Genomic DNA, 9,937 nt, shown 5'->3' with positions numbered 1-9,937 from the left:
CGCAGAGGGGCGGATTTGAAGATAGTTAAAGGCGCGAGGCGAGCGGCCGCGCGTGCCACCCGACAAATGGGGAAGGGCTACGTGAGACATTTGTCTTTCCGTTCTGCTCTGCATCCATTCGCTGGAACGCAGAATAAGAAAGAAAGAAAAGAAGAGAAAAGAAAAGAAAGCAGGGAAGAAAGAAGAGAAAAGTAATTCGAGCTGCGGAAGGTTGTAAAGGTAGGAAATTTTATCGTTATCTACAATCGGTGTAGATTATTCTAAAGGCATTTTGTCGTTTTACAAAGTCGTTCTCTCTGCCAGGTCACGTTTTTGAGTGTTTACTTTTCTTTAACCTTCGCAAATTAAATAACGCTCGTCTGCAAACATCGCCATTCATTGAAGACACGGGAAAGGTCAAAACGGAAACGTTCTGTAGGTTCCTTTGCTTCGTGGTCCTCACACCTCGGAAACAATTTTCGAAAACGTGAGGTAAGCTAATCCTCCGCGTCGAAGTACAGCTTGCATGCGTCGCAAGCTGCACTTCGAAAAATTGACATAGGCCCAGTCTTCGCTTTCTTTAAAACTTCTTTTCGAGTAAAAAGAAATATACAAAAGACGCGATTCCGAAAGCTTTAAGGACACGCGTTCAGGGAACCTGACTCTCATTAGAATAGTCAAGTTTAAACCTTCTGTACCGTCCAGTTGGAGACCGCGCGACGCATAGACGCCAATTTGCCATGGCCTGCCGCTTTTTACAGCGTGATTTCAACTCAAACTCGGTACATGGGGACGAGCTTGGTTTCGAAGTTTGTGATTACGCTACGTGCCAATAAACGTGGCTAGTCAGGCCTCACGTGTGGTTCTATACTCTGGGATAATTAGCATGTGCGGTGAATAAGCTTGCTCGCCCATCCAGCAGCTGTATCAATAGGGATTCTTTGCTCAAGCAAATAGTGCAAATTTTCTATGCTTGCCTGATTACTGAGTCCACACGTGTGCTTTCAAGCTCTTAATATTGACAGAGCTGCAACTAAGTTCAACAGTTGTTTGCTATGCGCGAAAGAACATGGTTAGGAGACGTATGGAAATGCACGGCAGCGTGCCGAACTCTTACAAAGCAAGGTATAACATTTTTGCAGGTCTATTGCAATGCGGTCGCGGTATTCACGAAATAGGTTGTACGCAAGGGCGATTTAGGAGAGCGTCATTAGCCTTTGATAAGTACGCCCTACAGGCTCAAAATCTCCATCCAATATAAGTGGCATTGAACACTCTATGTAAGTGAGACTTCTTCTTTCTTCTTTCTGGGGTTTTACGTGCAAAAACCAGTTCTGATTATGAGGCACGTCGTAATAGAGGGTTCCGGATTAATTTTTACCATCTGGGGTTCTTTAACGTGCACTACAACGCAAGCACACGGGAGTTCTTGCATTTCGCCCCCACCGAAATGCGGCCGCCGCGGCCGGGATTGGATCCCGCGATTCGAGACGAAATGTATTTGCTGCTGAAATGACACACACACACACGCACGCACGCACGCACGCACGCACGCACGCACGCACGCACGCACGCACGCACGCACGCACGCACGCACGCACGCACGCACGCACGCACGCACGCACGCACGCACGCACGCACGCACGCACGCACGCAACACACACACACACAACACAACACACACACAACACACACACACACACACACACCACACACACACACACACACACACACACCACACACACACACACACACACACACACACACACACACACACACACACACACACACACACACACACACACACACCCACACACACACACACACACACACACACACACACACACACGAACCGAAACACACACACACACACACACACACACACACACACACACACACTGTTGCGGGTCGGGGATTAATCCGCCGCTGCTGCCAGTTGTTAGGAACGGGTTGTTGAGACTCGGGTAGCGTTTAGGCCGGTGATCCTTCAGCCAAAGGGATGAGTACGTCCGGGAGTAAGAGCGAGAGAAAAAAGGGTTTATTTTACATATTTACAGTGGCTCCAAATATCGAAGCCCACTCCATGGGGGAGCACTTTGAAAGTCTCAGCTCACTACATGTCTGAGCACATATCAGAACTCGTCAGGACACACCACTGCACTCAAGGTGTCTCCTTATAAAACCTCGGTCTTCCCTAGTTGACCCGGCTAGGGAATCAGATGACCTTGATGCGACCAATCAGAGGGGCCGTCTTGTTCGCTGAACTCCGCCTCCAATGTTGCACCTTCGAAGCAAGGACGAGGCAATCCGGAAACAGGGGGTTGACACTCCTTCCACGAAAGTCGGTGACCTGTTTCTTGCCCTCCGACGGTCATCTTGCCCGGGTCGGGAGAATGGCCTTTGCACTAATCCCCGCGTCTAACGAAGGGGGGCAAGCTTCGTGAGCTTCTTTGTCATCGCGTCCCAGCTAGTGTCGCGCCGCGTCGACAAGTAGGCGGCGGCTGATGAAGGGGGTGGCATCGTGGGAAGCACCTAAAGAATGCGCACTGCCTAGTTGGGGCGCTTGTTTGCCTGTCTCGTCGGTGTCTGGCACTGTCGCCGTCTCGGCGACGCTCATGAAAGGGCCTGCCTCGATGGGAAACAATCAAAGAATGCGCCCGGCCGATTCGGGACGCAACAGACTCCTCCCCCGCCGGAAGATCCGACCTGAGGGTGACCAGCTGTCAGGTTGCCCGAAGCGTCGGTGGTTGGTCGAGAGCTCGGGGTTTCTTCTTGAAATGATGGCCGATGACACACTCGAGCATGAGGTCCCAGCATTAACCTCGTTGTGGCCTTCTCCCTGGGAATACACAAGCACACACACGAACCACAGGGCACAGGAAAGCGCCTTGCTCGCACTGAGAGCCATCGGGCCTAGCAAACAAATCAACGCACCTGCCCTTATATACTAATACCACCATAGCAGCCATCAAATCTCTAAACCTTCGCTGAAGCCCACAATCTTGAAATTAGATCAGGATTGTGCAACCTTCTCGCAATATCCGATACGGAAGAGTCATTCCCAGTGACCAAGTGCCGCACGGTGTGCAAGCGCCCGAAATCCATTTAAATCCACCAGGCCTCGCTTGTCCCAATAATTTGGACCCAAAATTTTGTGCCGCCAAAGCGAGCTCTCATGAACCTCTGAGTTCACCAAAACTAGATCGTCGTGCTGCAGAGAGCAAAGGTAGAATGTTCGAAAATGCTCTAAATAAATGATAAATTAAATATCCTACGCAGCACAAAAGCAATGGACAGTCTTGCATCCGCTAGTATCGCACGTACCAGTGCCACTAAGAGCCACAATAGCATCAAGGATGTAGTATCAGAGTCGCTTTATCTTTGCGGACAAAATTCACATGTAATACGTGCGACTCACGCACTAACAATTTCCTTCTCTATCCACAAAGGGCCCACACACTAAAAAACAACAAAAAAATATTGCGTAAATTACACGCTAGCATTACAAGACTTGCGAACATTTCTAAAAAGTGAAGTGATAATCAAGCGCGCCACTACAGGCTTTAAACCAATAACCTGGACCTGACGCTGCAAGCGTATCTCTTACAAAAATATAGTCCATCTGCTTAAAAAAAAAAGAAGACACGTCGAAAAAAACAAAGTTTCAAACATACATCTCTTTCAATATCGATGAGCTTCTAAAACAACAATTTAAACACACTCGAAACGTGCAATCGAAATGATCTCTAGTCTCGGAGATCTTAAAACATTAACCAAACACAAAAATAAAGAAACCAACAAACAAAATATGTTTCCGCAAAACCTGCGTCGCTTTTCATTCCGATAGCTTATGGTGCGCCTATCTTTAAGCCGTACTCGAGGCGGGCGCGGTCTGAGAGCCTTCTGTGTAACGAGTTGAACAAAGGCATAGTGCCTTCTCCACTGCCACCTCGACACTGTACATAAGGCACATGCCTTCTGGCATCGACTGCGATTCACTGCCAGCATGCCCAATTCGCGTCGCTTACGGCTCGCTCCCGTGTCCTGCCTAATGCCCCTCGAAAAGAACCGAGAGGGGGAACATACATGCCCCTCCGCGCCACCTTCGCCTTTGTCAACTTTCGCGCCGAATGGCCCTTTCTTTTCTTCGTCCTTCGGCGGTTCGGACGCGATCTGTCTGAAAACATTCCCAGGAACAAACGCGCCGTTCTAACTCTTTGACTGCGCTCCCCACTGGGTTTAGCGCCTTTATTCGGCCGCGTTGCCCTGTCTGCCGCATTCCTAACTTTGCGACGCCGCTTCATACGCGCACGTTTTCTAGTGCTCATTTTCGAGCCTTCCGCTCGCATCTCCTGCTGACCGGCACTTATATCATCGGTCACTATTTCCGTCTCAACCGCACAGTCTGAATGATTTGCGGGTAAATCAATCCTCTGAATGCTATCTTGACTGGCGGAGAGCTTCAAACACTCAGGGACAATGCAGCCATTTTCATTTGCGCAAAGTAGCTCGTATACATGGGAGCTGTCCACAACTGCACTGCCCTGCCTACATTGTGCTTTAGCGCACTTTCCTGACCGATTGGACTCTGCACTGGTGCTCTTGTCTGACGACTCGGGGCCACTTCGGGCTTCTGCAAGAGCTACCTTCGCGACGTACTCCCTGGATAACTGTGCCAAATCGTCCACAGCTGGCCTAGCTGCTTCTCTAGTATTCCATTGGCACAGTATCTCAGTCGCGCTCAATACGGTCCCCATTAACGGGCTCCTCAACAACTACGCCACGGTCTACAGATCTGGCATCACCTATGAACGTACATTTAGGCTCATTGGGATCATCCTCTCTTTCTACCATCGGTAGAACCGTGCGCGCAACTTCTTCACACTTTCTGTGCGATATTTCTGCGGGTGCCTGACATACCTGCTGCTCCACTTCAAAACCCTGTTCTAATCTTTCAATCTCTTGATTGAGAGCATCTATCTCTTTCCTTACCTGCCTACTTTGTTCCTCTGCAATTTCGATTCGTTCCTGGTTAATTCGTTCATACTCCTGCCTTTCTCGCTCTTCATGCTCCTCGTTTTCTTGTTCTTTCAGAATTAAGTTGCCGAAGTATTCAAAGTATTTCTGATCCCGGTTGCATTCTAAAATGGCTCTAATTTCGGCTTCTGACATGTCATTCTCTACCTCTACGTCGAGCTCTTCACACAACTGCAACAGATTAGCTCTCGTCAAACTCATGAGGTCCATGGTCACTACTTTAGGCTTTGGCTGAGCTATTCACAATACTTGTTGCGAAACCCGCAAAAATTGCAATGCAAGTAAAAAACTACCAGTGGTTCAATTCTGTTTTCCTAAGAGAAATTGAAGCCTGGAAAATATAGCAGAAACCAAACGCCTATACACAGAAGTAGTGCCAAGTCCCCAAGTTCTCCTCCACCACATCGAATCAATTGCAAGACGACGGAAATCCTGGGTCGCCTTTTAACTGATTACAATTCCGGTAGGTCTCTACGTTCCAATTACTCCCACACAAGTATGAGGTCTGGCTTAAGTAGCTGGTTCAGATCTATGCTGAAAGCTGCTTTCTGCTTGGATGCGCAACAACCACAGTATCAAATGGGCAGTTGTACACGCTTCATCGGTTTTTAGAAAGTCTAGGCTAAAAGATCCGATGACTCAAGCGCAAAGCCAGGCACTCACCCTGTACCGTGCAGTCATGATGCGCTGCGTTCATCCATCCGCTCGCGAACCAGTTGGTGATTGGCGTTGACTGCAGGTTCCATCTTGCCGCTGTCATCCAGTCGCTCGTGAATCAGTTGTTGGTGACTGGCGTTGGCTGCAGGGTCCATCTCACCACGGCGATTCAGTTGATCGCGAACCAGATGCCGGTGACTGGCGTTGGCTGAAGGGTCGATCTCACTTCGGCCATCCAGTTGCTCGCGGCTCGGGGTTAGGATTCATCTCAACGCTGCCATCCAGTTGGTCGCGAACGAGATGCCGGCGACTGGCGTTGGCTGAAGGGTCGATCTCACCATGGCCATCCAGTTGCTCGCGGCTCGGGGCTAGGATTCATCCCACCGCTGCCACCAGTTTGTTGGGACTCGGGTAGCGTTTAGGCCGGTGATCCTTCAGCCAGAGGGATGAGTACGTCCGGGAGTAAAGCGAGAGAAAAAAGGGTTTATTCTACATATTTACAGTGGCTCCAAATATGGAAGCCCACTCCATGGGGGAGCCCTTTGAAAGTCTCAGCTCACTACATGTCTGAGCACATATCAGAACACGTCAGGACACACCACTGCACGCAAGGTGTCTCCTTATAAAACATCGGTCTTCCCTAGTTGACCCGACTAGGGAATCAGATGACCTTGATGCGGCCAATCAGACGGGCCGTCTTGTTCGCTGAACTCCGCCTCTAATATTGCACCTTCGAAGCAAGGACGAGGCAATCCGGAAACAGGGGGTTGACACTTCCACGAAAGTCGGTGACTTAGTTTCTTGCCCTCCACCCGTCATCTTGCCAGGGTCGGGAGAATGGCCTTCACGCTAATCCCCGCTTCTAACGAAGGGTGGCGGTTGTGGTCGGTCGCTTCTAAGTGAGCTTCTTTGTCCGAACGTCGCTGCCGGTGTCGGGCCGCGTCGCCAGGTAGGCGGCCGCTGGTGAAAGGGAAGGCATCGGGGGAAGCACCCAAAGAATGGGCACTGCCGAGTTGGGGCGCTTGTTTGCCCGTCTCGTCGGTGTCTGGCACTGTCGCCGTCTCGGCGACGCTCATGAAAGGGCCTGCCTCGATGGGAAACAATCAAAGAATGCGCCCGGCCGATTCGGGACGCAACACCACTGGCACAAAGCGAGTGGGAAAGGGCAGAGAAGAGGGTTCCTAGTAGCACGTCGACAGGTCCTGATGGCATCCCAATTATGTTGATAAAGACATTGGGCCCAAAATCTAAGAAAGCATTAAGAGAGGCAGTGAGCAAAATGATAATGGACGGTAAAGCCCCCGACGGGTGGAGACTGAGCAGGATGAGCATGATATATAAGGGAAAGGGGGACAAAGCCGACATAAACAACTACCGTTCCATAACAGTGACGTCAGTGGTTTACAGGGTGGTGATGCAGATCATAAAGGACAGACTGCAGGCATGGGTGGAGAGCGAGGAGGTGCTGGGGGAACTACAAAATGGGTTCCGAAAACAAAGAAGGTTAGAAGATAATCTGTTCTCATTGACACAGTGTATTGAAATAGCAGAAAAGGAACACAGGCCCCTATGGCTTGCATTTCTGGATATCAAGGGAGCCTATGACAGTGTAATCCAAAAGGATTTGTGGGACATACTGGGCACTCTAGAGGTGGAAGATGGAGTAAGAAATCTTTTAAAAGATATGTATAAAAGTAACAAGGTGCTTATAAAATGGGAAAACAAGGTATCTGGGCCTATAGAGATACAGCAGGGGCTTAGGCAGGGGTGCCCTCTGTCACCTCTGTTGTTCATGCTGTATTTACAAGGATTAAAGAAAAAATTAGAGAGGAGCGGACTTGGCTTCAACCTTTCCTATTTCAAGCAAGGAGAATGGATTAAACAGTCATTACCAGGACTGATGTATGCGGATGACATTGTACTTATGGCTGACAGCAAGGAAGACTTGCAGAGATTAATGGACATCTGTGGTAAAGAGGGAGATAGCTTAGGTTTGAAGTTTAGTAAAGAAAAATCAGCAGTCATGACTTTTAATGATAATCAGGGCAGCGAGCATAGGATACAGGAGGCTACGCTGGAGGTGGTGGATAAGTACAAATATCTTGGAGTGTGGATAAACAATGGGGCTGAGTACCTAACGGAACATGAAAAATATGTGACGGCTAAAGGTAGCAGAAATGCAGCTGTGATGAAAAATAGGGCACTGTGGAATTACAATAGGTACGAAGTGGTGAGAGGGATTTGGAAAGGGGTGATGGTCCCTAGTTTGACTTTCGGCAATGCGGTCCTGTGCATGAGATCAGAGGTTCGAGCAAGGTTGGAAGTTAAGCAGCGAGGGGTAGGTAGACTGGCTCTGGGAGCACACGGAAATACACCAAATCAGGGGGTACAGGGTGACATGGGATGGACGTCATTCGAGGGCAGGGAAGCCAGCAGCAAGATAGAATTTGAGGAGCGATTGAGAGAAATGGCAGAAAAGCGGTGGGCAAGGAGAGTTTTCAGTTATTTGTACATGAGGAATGTTGATACAAAATGGAGGAAGCTGACCAGAAAACTGTCAATCAAATATTTGGACTGCAGGAGGGGTGCAAACCAGGAAACAGCGGTTAAGAAAAAGGTTAAGGAAACAGAGAGGGGTCTGTGGAAAACAGGGATGCAGACGAAATCAGCACTGGGAACATACCGAACTTTCAAGCAAGAAATTGCCAAAGAAAATATCTACGATAATTCTAGGGGAAGCTCTTTGTTGTTTGAAGCCAGGACGGGAGTATTGCGGACTAAGATGTACCGAGTCAAGTACCAAGGTATAGACACGTTGTGCTGTGCGTGTGGAGAAGAAGAGGAAACGGCTGAACACCTCATACTTTTCTGTAAAGGGCTTAACCCTACAGTGCAAGGCAACGGGGCTGATTTTTTCAAAGCATTGGGGTTTAGGGACAGTGAAGGCAAAATAGACTTTAAGCGGGTAGAAATAACCAAACAGAGGTTATCTGATTGGTGGATAAAATCAAGGCAGGGGTGAAATTTCACCCACCACAAAGTACAAAATATGTTAATAGTCATGGCTAGGTGGCGTATGCCACCGCCCGGTTTAAAGGGTTCAGCCTCATCCATCCATCCATCCATCCATCCTAACGCCACCGAACGGCGGGGTGACTTGGGAGAAAAAGGTCAACGGCGCTTGCTCTTTGGCTTGGGGTCGGCGGCCAACACAACACGCACGAACGCTTTCGCGCGTGCGCCGGCCCGCTTCGCGAGACGTCTCGCGTGGCTCGGAGCGGAGCACCGGTATGGACGAACACAGATCGTTCGAACGCGCTACCGTTCGCGTGACCGTACACGTGAACGACTAGGCGATGGTGTCATAGCATGGGGCGAATGTATTCGCTCGCTATCGGGCCGCGGTGAGTCGGACTTCCTTGATTTGTCGCGCGCCTATGTGAATGTTCTAGTGGTAGTAATTCGGCTAGTGTGCATTGGTGTATGAAAGGCGCAATAAATGCCCTTGTGATTGTTTGCACTACTGTGTTGTCGTTCCTTTGTCCCAAGAGCATGTGTGAGACCCCACATCTGGCGCCCAACGTGGGGCTCTTGGGGCATCGGACGATAATTTTAGTTTTGCTCGGTTTGAGATGTTTCAACCGAAGCGTAGTCCTAGAGTGGATATTCATCGCTAGTGTCGGTGGCATGCTTTCTTGAGTGAGGCGACGGTCGCTGTAGCGTGTTCGAACTTTTCAACATGCTAAGCCTTTTCGCGAGTGTTTTGAAGTACACTCGTCGGTACGAGAGCCACGTGGTCTGCATCCTAGGAGAGCGAGGCCTAGCGCCCGCGGAGCATTGGCAAGCCTGAAGCGAGTGAGTACGGAAGCCTCGTGGGTGGTCCGAATTTCTTATGTAAATAGCTTCTTCTATCTCTTTGACTTCGGAAGTCGCGGCTCAGGGAGCCGGGTGGCCGCGGGCCACGGGTGCCGCTACGGGCTGACTGGTATTGCGGCCTGGCACCGGGCGCTCCGACACCGTCTGGGACGGTGGGCGCCGTCAACTCGGATGCTGTGTGCACCGAGCGGGGTAGGACCACCTCACAGAGCTAACGTCTCCTCGCGGCTGCCTGTTCTTGTGCCCATTTTGGGTGTTTTTTTTTTTGATGCCGGTTGTTAATTAGGGTAGCGACGCATTAGGCCTAAGGCTTTACGAAGCCGCCTATCGCACGTGGAGAAATACAACCTGGTGGACCGCGGTGTTGAGGTGTCGCACATTGCTTCCC

This window comes from Dermacentor silvarum, chromosome 2 (assembly GCF_013339745.2).
Source record: "Dermacentor silvarum isolate Dsil-2018 chromosome 2, BIME_Dsil_1.4, whole genome shotgun sequence".
Lineage (NCBI taxonomy): Eukaryota > Metazoa > Arthropoda > Arachnida > Ixodida > Ixodidae > Dermacentor > Dermacentor silvarum.
This window is presented reverse-complemented; position numbering follows the sequence as displayed.